Here is a 13,136-nt window from a genome sequence, read left to right as displayed (position 1 = left end):
ATCATGCAGTCATTAAGTGAATCAGATTTTTCCCATTGATTTTGCTTGTCGGAAGCCAGCTGGGAAGGAAACAAATAGCAACCGCATGACCCCAGCATGCTACAATTATCATAAATTCATACTAGTTGCTAAGCACTCCAATTTTGATCATGTGGCCATGGCGGTGCTGTGTGGCGACTAATCATAAGTTAGTTTTTGTGATGGCGTTGTAACTTCAACTGGCTGCTAAACAAATGGTTGTAAATTGAGAACTCCCTCTATGGTGCAGACTGTTGATATTATTATTGCAATATTAAGACAATTGCATACAGAAAAATAATGTGTGTGAGACAATATTTATTTTCTAGTCATATGCAACAAGTTTTAAGTATGCATTTCTTCTTTCATTTTTTCTATATTTCACATGTTTAAAATAGAGTTATTGGATTGTTTACAGATAATGAATTACAATTGTTGAGTTATAGTTAGGATTTGTTCCTGACTGGAGGTTTCCACATTTACTCTCCTTGTAGCCTAGTTCATGAAGCGTTATGTTTATTCCTAGCTGACATCTCAGCTGATCATATACATTGAAAAGATATTGAAGTAGCCTTCATTCTATTTATAACACTGTTTGATACAAAAGAAGAAATCTTGGCAACAACTGGAGGACATCCTTTTCTGTGTACAGTAGCTTGAAAAGAAAATTAGTGTGCAATCCTCTTGGCACCAAAATATGAAGGAATTCAATATTCTGTAAAAACTCAGACATACAGCAGCCCTGTCTGTGGATGAAATCAGCATCTGTTAAGTTGGCCAACTACTAAATTGATGGTTTATTAGCAATCAGGTCTGGCATTTTTATTTTTTTATTTTTTTTGCAGCTTGCTTACAGATGTCCAATACCAATTTACTCGTTACACTGAGCATTTCTTAAACATATGAGAGAATTATCTAAAGAAATATAAGTTGTCCCTCACTGCAGCTGACGATGAAATATTTTTCTTGGTTCAAGAGGAACTATCTACTAAAGCTGTCCAGAATATTTTAAGGAATGTCTCAGGAAAAAAAAATGATTTACTGTAGCGCTAAAAATTGAAGAATTTATCCTTCTTATGTGACTTATGCTGTGTGCAATTGGAGAGAATAAAATTAGGAAGTTGTAGAATTTGAAAAGACTATGAATATGAACTATGAAGCATATACTTTTTCTCAATCTATTCCCTTTTAATTTTCTAGGGGTTACATTTTCTTTTCAATTTACTGGATCTTTTTCACCTAACAATATATCATTATTGCCATGTCTGTTGCCTTAGATGTTAAAAATTGGTTTTTCTGTTGTGACTTGTTGAAACCCCATTTATTTTGATGCAACAATCAGTCTAAAAAATTGATACCAGAATCCTCCTGAGTTTTGACTACCATACCTAATACAGCTCTCCTCCTAAAATTACTCTTGGAAAAATTACTATATTCTTTGTCATGAATATGTACTACAGATGTAATGCATATTTACAAGAATATTGGGGAAGTTATAAACTCAGTCAGAGATGCCCTCATCTTAAACTGTCAAGTGTATGTCAGGCAGGCGACATTCTGAATTTAAATCTTTATCTCAAGCAGGAAGGTTAAAACCTGCATATACGTCTCAGAGATTTCTTTTTCAACCTTTCTCTTTCTAGAAAGGAAAATGGTTGTTTTAAATATGAGAAGTTAGGAAAGGAAAGGGGGGTCTCTGGGAAAAATGCATAACAATCAAGTGGTACCTTGGTACACAACTGCTTTGAAACTCACCAGATTTGGTACTCAAATGTTGATTAAATATTTTGTCTCAGTACTCATTTGTTTGTTTGGTACTTGATGCACAAGCTAGAACTTGATGGGGTCAGCTGCCTTGTGACTCAGTGCATTATGTCTTATGGAAAGATGTGTTTGGTACTCATCATTTTTGGTATTTATTGCATCTCCCAGAACCAATTAACAATGAGTACCAAGGTAGCCCTGTACATAAAATTCATGGATTCTAGGAACTCAAGAGGGACCCTTGGGTTCAGGAACTCTGTCTTCAAGAAATGGTTATACCTAATTAACTAAACATGTACCTTAAGGGTTTGTACTTTAATTTGACCCTGTGTGTTTAAAGGTCTCTCATATTTTGATGATATTTTGATAGCTATCTTTTTTTATCTTTATGCCAGCCTTATATTTTGATAAAATTCAAAGTCAGGTCTAGTCAATCAAACTTCCATTGATAATTAGCAAATCAATGTAATCTTGTGTTATGCTCAAAACCTTAAAACTGATTCTATTAGTTTATTCTGAGGGAGGTTTTTCTGGAGATCATTTATCAGCTATATATTTCAATGTCCTTCATTACAGAATGTTTTGACTCATAAAGTTCCAAAAAAAGTCTGAATTCTCTTTTCCCTTTGCTTCTAAAAAACCCCGCTTAAGTTAAATAATCCTTTAAGTAATTAAACAGACTCCAAAGAGACTGATTTCTCTAGTCACATCCTTTAATGCTGCAGAGCCAGGAAGTGGTGCTACTAAGACAACAACCACAATATACCATCTATTACTTTGTCAATTTGTGGCATCTCTCCACTTATCTAAGTTAGCAGGGAGGGATAATTCCCCAAGCAGCTGCACCAAGGCAGAAAGGCTATGCTGAGAAATGGGGAGGCCCAGAGGAGTCTTAGGAGAGAAGTTGAAGATCTGCAACCTTGTAAGTCCAACCTTTGTTTCTGCATGTGAGTATCTATGGAGATTCTCAGTCATGCAGGACATGGTTGTCCCAAGGATGTTTTTTTCAAGAGGCAGCTGGAAGCTTCTTGGATAAGAAGTGAAATGTCTTCAAAGAAAAACCAGAAAGTTCAGTTGCCTCTTGAAAAAAGCACCTTTAGGACTACATGTGAGTAATTTTACTTGCTATTGTTTTTGTGTTGCTCCCTTAGATTATTATTATTTAATCTTTAGGAGAGGACATAATGATTTCATTAGAAAAATATCAAAGAAGATATGGAATTAAAGCAAATTATTTTCCCTTCCATATACATTATATTAAGAGATCTTATTGTACCATCTCCAGAAATGCAAAATTTCATTTTGGAGAATCTGCTCTCATTATGGTCAGGAATCATCCTGTCTGCACAAATGGAGGTTTGACAAGAAGATGATTTCTTCATTTGTTCATTTTCAGGATGCAAGGAGTCAAATAAACAAACAATTAATTTGGCAGAACATTATTTAGAAGGTTAGCAAAGGTTTGTTCTGTTTCATTTCATGTTCTAAGTAAACAAGGCTGCATGATGAAAGGTAATGAAAAATCTGTTTCTGTGATGCCAAGTTTAATAACTAAAAAGCCCAAAGAATTAGCCCTTGGGAAGACATAAACTCCTCACCAGAACTGTATAAGTATAAAATTAAATATACTTTATATTTTGTTGTGAGGAAAATAATATAATGAATTATTGTGGCCTTTTCTAGAAATACTAAACTTCTGCATCCTGTAGCCAGATAAAGCAGTAAGTAATATATAATAATGCATGTTTCGGAAGTAAGAACCTCTTGATCGAATTTACTAAAAATGTGTTACTGGCATTTTAGGAAATAAAGCATTTTTTTTCATAAAAGGATGATTTCCTCAGTTAAGCTCATTAGGAAATCACACATTGATTCATGCATAATTACAGGGGAATATCTGCCACTCACCACAAATCATTACCATATTAGCTTAAAGTTGAGTTAATTAATCTGTGATTTCCAAAAGGTGGTATCCTAAATAGGCAAAATTAGCATGAATAAATGATGAGACTATCAATGCCACTTCAAAAGGGTTTTTCCTTGCCCCTGCCAAAGGTGCATCGTTTAATGCCTTTGCATGGAAAGCTGAGTCTTTTCAATGAGCGCTAAAGCTTTTCTTCCCGTGTCAGAATCTTATACTTATGGATCCAATGCCAGGTACTTAGTGAATAGTTGATAGTCTGAGCACGTTTACTTGCGCCAGACATGCTCATTGTTTTTAATGATCGTTGCAGCTGAGATGGAATTGAAAGGAGGCTCAGAGGTGTTGAAGAAATAAGTTCGGAAAGTGCTGTGCAACTAATGCTTCAGTAAAAAAAGAAGAAATGATAGTGAGCAAAACGTTTTGTGTACTAACATTAAATCTCAAAAGTCTTAGCACTAACAAAGACTGAGAACAGAAGGTCTTTTGTTTCCCAATATACATTTTGAGCAGAACAGTATTTGCCTTTTTTTTTCAAGAAAGGATTTGCCTTTTGAAAGGACCAGTAAAGGTACAGGTGTTAATCCGCTTAATTTTTGGAAGACTATCTTTACAGGTGAACATAGCTTTCCCAGTTAGATTGCTATATTCCTAGCCAATATGGCCCATACAACAGGAAAGAATCAAGTTGGTGATGAGAAAAGTTGGAAAAGAGCAAATACTTTTGTAAATAATGATGCAAAATTAACCCTGTTTGTGAGAAAATTGTTTGATTATCTTGGGGAATGCTTGCAACCTTCCTACCAAACAGAAAGACTGTCAGATTCAAAGCTTTTTAGTATGAATTTATTATAATTCCTAAAGTTTCTAAACCTTTCTTAAAGAGGCATGTTAAAGAATGCTGCATTAGACATCAAAGAACACATTTCCCATTCTATTCTGGGTGGTATTTTAGATCTTTAATAGAGTTACCCATATCTACCTCAATATTAGAAAAGTACTGAAGAATTGCACAGTCCAAATATGTCTACTTATTTATTTCAACTAACCAATCTTCTTATATAGCCTTATTTGTACAAGAATTGGGGTGGGGACCCACAAGGCTCAATTATATTTCTTTCCAGAGTAATTTTTGGACCTGACTCTTAAGTCAATCAGGTTACTGAGAGGTTATCAGCTGTTTTCCTCATAGTACCTCAGAGTTGACATGACATGATATAAAATATTTGTATACAATCTCCCTTTAAATTATGATACATGGATGAGGATGAATATGATAAACTCCACTGCACTCTCAGTTTCTGCTCGAAGAGCAGATGATGGACATGGCCAGGAAATCTTCCACAGTACACAGATATATCACACCTTGCCTATTTCTGCATCAGGAGATTCTGCTCAGTCACTCGTGCCTTGAATTCTGTTTGGATTATTGAAACACACTCTCCGTATGGCTGCCTTTAAAATATTCCAGAATTTGGTCAAGAATTCAACAGTATGTATAATTATGGCACAGTTCAGTACACTCATGCTTCATAGGTGCACTGGATACCCAGTAGGCTTCCAAATCAGTTAAATGCTGGTTATGAACTGTAAAGCCCTACATGGCACAGGGATGGGTTATCTGCAAGATGGTTTCTCTCCAGTTGTCTCTGCTCATCACATGTAGAGTAAGGAAGGTGACCTTGACAGACATATGCAAAATACTACCTAAGGAAATGACACTGAAACATTTTTTAAGTCCAGAGCATAAGATAATATTCAGAAGAAGCTTGGGCAGACATCTCCTTAATTCAGAAAATATAGCACAATGATATTTACAACTATTATTATTGCCAACCTCAATTGAAGCAGTTTTAGTCTTTCTAAAAAGCTGTTTTCCTGCCCTGGTTTATTTAGTAGGGCTGATACCATGATTAGTCCATTGTCACACAAACTTAGAGATCAATAATGGTTTCTTTAAAGTGTGTGTGTGTGTGTGTGTGTGTGTGTGTGTGTGTGTGTGTGTAAGATATTATTTCCGAACACCACAGTGCAAGCTGGCCAAGGAGATTAGGAAAAACTGACAGGGAAGGGATATTGGAGTTTCTATGATGTAAAACAAGCCATTCTTTCCTCATTCAGTTTAGAGCTGCATAGGCATAAGTTTGTTCGGCTTCTTCTTCAAGAACAAAAGAGGTTTCTAAACATTAGCCCTGTGAAGATCTCTGGACAAAATATCAGAAACAAAGCATCATGGCAGATTCATAATTTGTAGCTCCAAAACAGCAGCCAAAGATTGCTTCCTATATGTTTTATTCCATTACAGTTATTACATTATAAACTGGTCAGAATTGTCTTGAACTGAATGAGCAGTATATCAAAAGGAAGGAAGGAAGGAAGGAAGGAAGGAAGGAAGGAAGGAAGGAAAGGACAGGCCCTTGTTATTTGTTATTTCATTGTTCTGCATTTTTAGATATATTTTTTGTTTGTTTGTTTCTGCTTTGTTTGTTTCAAGTTGTAAGCTCTCCAGAATTACTTTTGTGGGTACAATAGCTATATAAATCCAATAAATATAAAACAAACACAAAATCTCCATACTATTGAAATATGGTGCTATTTGCATTTTTTTAAAAAAAGCTTTATTATATTTTCAACTATAGAAATAAAAAAACTAATAAAACTAATAATTAAAATAAAAGAAAGGAAAGGAAAAAGAATGGAATTCAAAGCAAAGCCAAAAGTGCAAAAACAGAGAGATGACTTCCAATTTTCTTTTACAGCAGATATAAGAAATATGGTGCTGTTTGTAAGGTTAGATTTATTTATCTATTTTTTAGCTCCTTCAAACTAACATCAATAGTCAGTATAGTCTCCTAGCCTGAGGTTATCCTATGGCAGAAAAAAAGTGCAATTTGATCCTGGAAAGAATTCTGCAAGTAAAAAGGTTCATAAGGTTAGCTGAGTAGGGCTCCGGCACAAATAATAATTTTATTTTCAATAAAGAATCATCTTTGTGATGGCTTAGACTATAACAATTCTAGCAGATATCACACACCCTTTCCTTATAGCCCAGAAGCATTTTTCTTGGCTGTATTAGCATTTCCTATTATATCTGTGTGCAAGTTCTTCTTGTTTGTAGTACATAAAAAAAGATTACATTTTATTTTTCAGGATCTGGAAAGTTGCGTTAATGGAAGAATATATTTGATCACGTGCCTAGGTTCATGTGAGAGCTTCAGTATATGAGTGCAGATAGGTGAATCTGTGTGTCTTGCAAGAAATCTGGATTGTGTGACTATGTAAAAAAGCATGTGTCAAATAGAAAAATAAAGAAAAATTATCTTTCTCTACCTGTATGATTAAAATTCTATACTAGAAACTGCCAGCACAACACATGAAGAGTTCAACTAGTTATTTTATTGCTTATGCCTATTTTACAGGAATCTTCCCAGACTAGCAGTTTGCATCCGGGCCAGACTAGATAAGGTTCAATGGTATTCAAGGGTGGAGAGGTTGGACCTTGCTCTTTTGTGCCTATGTAATGATTCCATAGTAGTTCCCCATTGACTCCTCCCAATGATTCAGCCAGACTCTCTCTGACGGCTCACTCTCTTAGGAATTCCTAGCCACCTTCCAATTTGATTATTGTAGTGAACTCCACAAGGGGCTGCCCTTGAAGAGTATCTGGAAGCTTCACAATACAAAATGCAGTGACCTCTGCTACTTAAGTTGTAAGCCAGTCTGCTTCTGGGTATAATTCAAGGTGTTGGCTTTGACCTTTAAAGCCCTTCATGACAGGGGTTATCTAGGTTATCTAGTGAATCATCTCTCCAATTATAGTTTCCTACCCCAGCAGATCCAGCAGAAGAGGCATGCTACAGTAGTCCCATCTGTTAGGAAGCTACACTTGACAGACCCAGGAGGCAGGTCTCCTCTCTTGTGGTACTCACTTTATGAACACACACACATCCCAAGTGAGGCTGGCTCCACCCTGTTGATTTTACTGAAGTCCCTAAAACCTAGTTATGCCATCAGGCCTGAAGACCCAAGGACCAATGAGATACTGAGGTGGCCCTATTGTTGTTAGCATCTTTTATCCCTTTTTAGCCTTTAATTGCTTTTTTAATAAAAAGTCTGATTAAGATTTTTTAAAAATATGCTAACAGTTTTATAGTTTTGTTGTATGCCACCCAAACTTCCTTTATGTATCGATTTATTTTATTATTTATTCATCAATCTATCTTCATGAGATGGCTGCCCATCTCATGAAGATAGATTGATAAATAAATAATAGATAAATAAATAAATAAATAAAACAAAGCGGTCAAATAAATGATTGATCAACTTAGCATGTACTCCCCAAACATTATCCCCAATACTAGTAGCACCTAGTAGAAAAGATTTTCCTATCCCTGCAATGAACATTAATAATATGTCAAAACTATAACTAGTTACATATTAGATCTCCTTATGCTTTTTTATCATAATTGCTTCACAAGCAGCATATACCAAAGAATATAATCAATGTTGTTGTTGTTTTTAAATGTTTTTAGTGATTTTATGATTGGTGCTTCCTATTGTAGGTGCATTGAATAAATAAAGCAGAAATAAAACAAAACAGAACAGCAAAAAAAATAAAAACAACAAGAAAAAGGAAGAAATTTTCTAAGTTTATAGAAACAACAAAATGTATTTTTAAAAATAATTTCACTAGCAGAAACAGCAAAATTCTCAATTCTCTGCATATTTTATAAACATGTAAGCTTCTTTGAACATTAACCAGAGTATTTCATTGAAATTTTCTCTCTGCTATTCTTTACAAGCTGTTTCTGGAAAGTATGCAATTTGGTTACAACTAATATTTAAAGATATCTGTACCAGTGAATAGCAAGGTGAAACTTAGATATATCTGTTAAATGTGGCCCTAATAATTCAATTTGTTGGCTATAAAGTTTTCAGCCCAGGTTCGACACCCAAGTTCCACATGACAGGGTGAGCTCCCATCCTCATCCCAGCTCTTACCAACCTAGCCATTCAAAAGCATACAATCATCATCTTCTTCTTCTTTTAACGATCCCATAATAAATTGTAGGATGGAGTCTAGGCAACTGAATGGACCTAGCAGAGTTCAAAAGCATACAAATGCAAGTAGATAAATAGCTCCCACAGCATAGGAAACCGTGTTCCATGACATCATGACCATGGAAATGTCCATGGAAATGTCCATGGAAATGACCATGGAAATGTCTTCAGACAGCGCTGGCTCAGTGGCCTTGAAACGGAGATGAGCTCTGCCCCCTTTAGTTGGTACTGACCAGTAGAGTCAAATCCACAGGTACTCCTTTACCTTTTAATAATTGAAGAGACACAAGAAAAGTCAAAGTTCAGACACACAGGCAGGGTAGAGAGTTTGCATTTATTCCTGTTTTTGTGAGAGATTGATTTTTTTATTTACCTTTCTTAGTTAAGCTATATTTCAGTTTTCATGTATTTTCTGCCTATGAATGGCAGAAACTTGCTTCACAATTTCTGACAATCGTGTCAGGATGAGCTCCAGGGAAACACAAAAAGTCTGTAAACAACCGATGCTTCTATTATATCTGCCTTAAAATTCAAGCTAAATCAAAGCAAAATTTAAAAAAGGAAGAAAAGCAAATATATGCAGTTGAAATGATGTATCTGACTTAAAATAAAAGTATGCAATGACATTATATATCCAGATACTTTTTTCCTTTCCAAGCAATCTTGCCAACTGACTCTTTCATTTCCTGTAATAATGATCCTGTGTGGCCTTAATATAATTATTTGCTCATAGGCAACTATGTTAACATATGGAATTGAATTTAATCCCTAGGTATGTTCCATGGATAATTGTTTTAAATCTATGCTGCATTCGACAAAGCTGCATAGAGAAACAGCATATTGAACAGATAATATAGATAACAGAAGAAGTTAAGACTGAGTATAGGCAAGGAAATTGTAAAGATTTCTCAAAAAAGAAAAAAAACTAGAAAAAGGAAACTCACTGCTTCGTTTTGAAATGAATTGGCTTTGCATAATTGATTCCAACTTACTAGAGTCTAAGATTTGAGGTGTTCAGGCTGAGAACTTACTAGCGATACTATAAAGAGTAAAGAAAAGCATGGGTTTTTTAAACATTTAGGATGACCATAGTACTAAAGGTGTGTTATGGGCTCTGAAGTACAGCAAAGCCTTCAAGTTGGTTCCCCTATACACAGGGGTGGGATTCTACCAGTGGTGGGATTCAAAAAATTTTACTACCGGTTCTGTGGATGTGGCTTGGTGGGCATGACAGGGGAAGGATAATGTAAAATCTCCAGTCAGAGGTGGTATTTGCCGGTTCTCTGAACTATTCAAAATTTCCGCTACCGGTTCTCTAGAACGAGTCAGAACCTGCTGAATACCCCCTCTGGAGTCTATGGTTCAGACTGGCTCGAGCGAACCCCTTGCTCCAAAGATCAGCTGACAACGAAAGTGTTCGCTGCGACGAACATATGGGCCTGCCTGCCCACTCTCTTTCCTGAGCTTTATTTCCCTTTTTTAGAACACAGCTGATTCGCGCAGCAGAATGGTTTGCTGCACCTCAACTGTTTTATTCACAAGGACTGCAGTAGAAGGTAAATATTAGAGTTTTTTTAAATATGGAGCACGTGCAAAGCGCACATGGGAAGCACACAATCACCGAACCATTTGTTATACCAGTGGAATCCCACCCCTGCCTATACATGTGAAGTAGGACTTGCTGATCGTTTTCTTTATCTGTGATTCAAAGTGCTCTTCATAGCTACTGATACTTCATATGATACTGAATATAAAGCAACATTATCTTTACATGTAATTTCTCTGGCATAAGGATAGACCTGTACAAAATTTATCTATGAATAACAAAACTGATAAAATACATATAGTCAAATGTTTTCTCAAATGTTAGTTTCCAATAATTATTTTGAACTAGTCCAGTGCCAACATGCAAAAAAGCCATACTGAATTCATTATATTTCCTTCTTCAGCATTCAGATCTGGTTTTTCATTCAATTTCTGTTGCTGCTCTTTCTAAGAAGCTAAATTAAATTGGACAAACATAAACAGCCAAATTTTTAATCTGAAAAGTTCTACCTTTGTTTCCATTGGATCAGTTTCTTAAGCCTGCTTTCTTGCCTGTTTATTTATGTATATATGTGTTGGTTTGCTTATTTATTTATCCAAATTATAAGACTGCCAAAACTGCTTCTCAATAGAATCCATAATATATCAGATAACAGATCATTATGGTTGTCTATAATCAATATGCAAAATACTGACAACAATTGTTTTCCATTTTCAGGAACCACAATTTGAGACAATAATTAACTGTTGATTTTTACTTCTTTTTAATTCATAGTAATAATGATAGGCTCACACAGTACACATAAGTCCTCAAACCCCGGTCCATAGACTAGCACCAGTCCGGGTCATGCCAAACAAGTGAAGCTCCATCCACGGGCTACAGGCAGCACGTGAAACCAGCCCACCCTCCTCAGATCCGCAGAAAAACCTTTTTCCATGGAACTGACCCCCGGTACCCAAAAAATTGGGGGCACTACTGTAAGACACCAACAATGCAGCCTCATTAATTTGCTGCTGAAACCTCACTTATTGGGTAAATAAAATTTATATACATGTTGCTCACCTGACTTTATAATGTGCAAGGTCAACGTAATGTCTCATAGGACTGGGTTTTGATAAAAACATCCCCTATATTCTGAATATGTCTGTCTGTATATGCTGTATTTATTGTAAGTATACATCTTCCTATGTAGTTTAGAATAGAGTAGAGTAGAGTAGAGTAGAGTAGAGTAGAGTAGAGTAGAGTAGAGTAGAGTAGAGTAGAGTAGAGTAGAGTAGAGTAGAATAACAGAGTTGGAAGGGACCTTGGAGGTCTTCTAGTCCAACCCCCTGCTTAGGCAGGAACCCTACACCATTTCAGACAAATGGTTATCCAACATCTTTTTAAAAACTTTCAATGTTGGAACATTTACAACTTCTGGAGACAAGTTGTTCCACTGATTAACTGTTCTAACTGTCAGGAAATTTCTCCTTAGTTCTAAGTTGCTTCTTTCCTTGATTAGTTTCCACCCATTGCTTCTTGTCCTGCTCTCAGGTGCTTTGGAGAATAGCTTGGTTCCCTCTTCTTTGTGGCAGCCCTGAGATATTGGATCACTTTATTTTCATTAAACTGGACATACCCAGTTCTTGCAATCGTTCTTCATATGCTTCTCTGCATTCTTTCTAGAATCTCAACATCTTTTTTACATTGTCGCGACCAAAACTGAAGATGATCAAGATGTTTAGATGATCAAGGTTAGATCAAGCAAGAATTGGGACTTGCACTGTTTGAATGCAGAGCAAATTACATACTGCAAATTTAGCTTCCTATAGAGATAGCATTCTTATCTAAATCATCTTCTGTTACAAAAAAGAAAGCTATGAATAATTAGAAATTCAACATTTCTATAATGTTTATTTACTTTGAGTACATTTAATAAAGATGTTACATTAATAAGGATTCTGTATTTTTTTAAAAAAATTCTCAATCCTCAGATTGTCTTTTCAACATCTGGCAATGGATCTTATTCAGCAATGCATATATAACATTTCTTGGATATAATTGGAAAACATGGTTTCCAAATCAAAGTGATTTTGAGTAAATAGAACACTAAATTGCCACTTGCTAACAGAGACAATGAAGAAATAGTCCACTCATATTAAGTCAAAAAGAGCAGACTGTTTTAGAGGAAATCATTATATATCTGCATCTTAATTTTCAATTATATATTTTGAATATAAACAAATTTTGGAAAAAGACGTAAAGCAAATTCCTCATCAAATAAAGTGCACCAACGTGCGTACTATCCCTGTCCTAATGTTTCCTTTTTATTCATATCCATTTTATGTATTATTAATCATGTTTATACTTATATCTATTATCTAATACATGCAGATGACCTGAATGTGTTTTACTGCAGGTTTGAAAAGAAACTACAGCCACCTATCTCCACAACCCACATCTCAAACACACCAACAACAGCCAAGCCTCGTACAACTGGCCCCAATCCATTGGGTTCACAACCTCTGGTGATCACAGAAAAAGAAGTGCAAGATCTATTACACAGACAAAAGCCAGGAAAAGCACCAGGGCCAGACAAGATAACTCCTTCTTGCTTAAAAGTCTGTGCTGACCAGTTGGCCCCATCTTCACCCGAATCTTCAATAGATCACTAGAGATGTGCTATGTTCCTTCCTGCTTCAAACATTCTACCATCATCCCAGTGCCAAAGAAGCCCTCCATCAAGGAACTGAATGACTACAGACCAATTACTCTATCATCTGTAGTTATGAAAATCTTTGAAAAGCTAGTGCTGTCCCAACTGAAAACCATCATGGATCCACTGTT

Source organism: Notechis scutatus, chromosome 4, assembly GCF_049901735.1.
Source record: "Notechis scutatus isolate UNSWTSFEM ecotype Mainland chromosome 4, rNotScu1.2, whole genome shotgun sequence".
In the NCBI taxonomy this organism is placed as follows: domain Eukaryota; kingdom Metazoa; phylum Chordata; class Lepidosauria; order Squamata; family Elapidae; genus Notechis; species Notechis scutatus.
Note: the sequence above shows the minus strand (reverse complement) of the source record.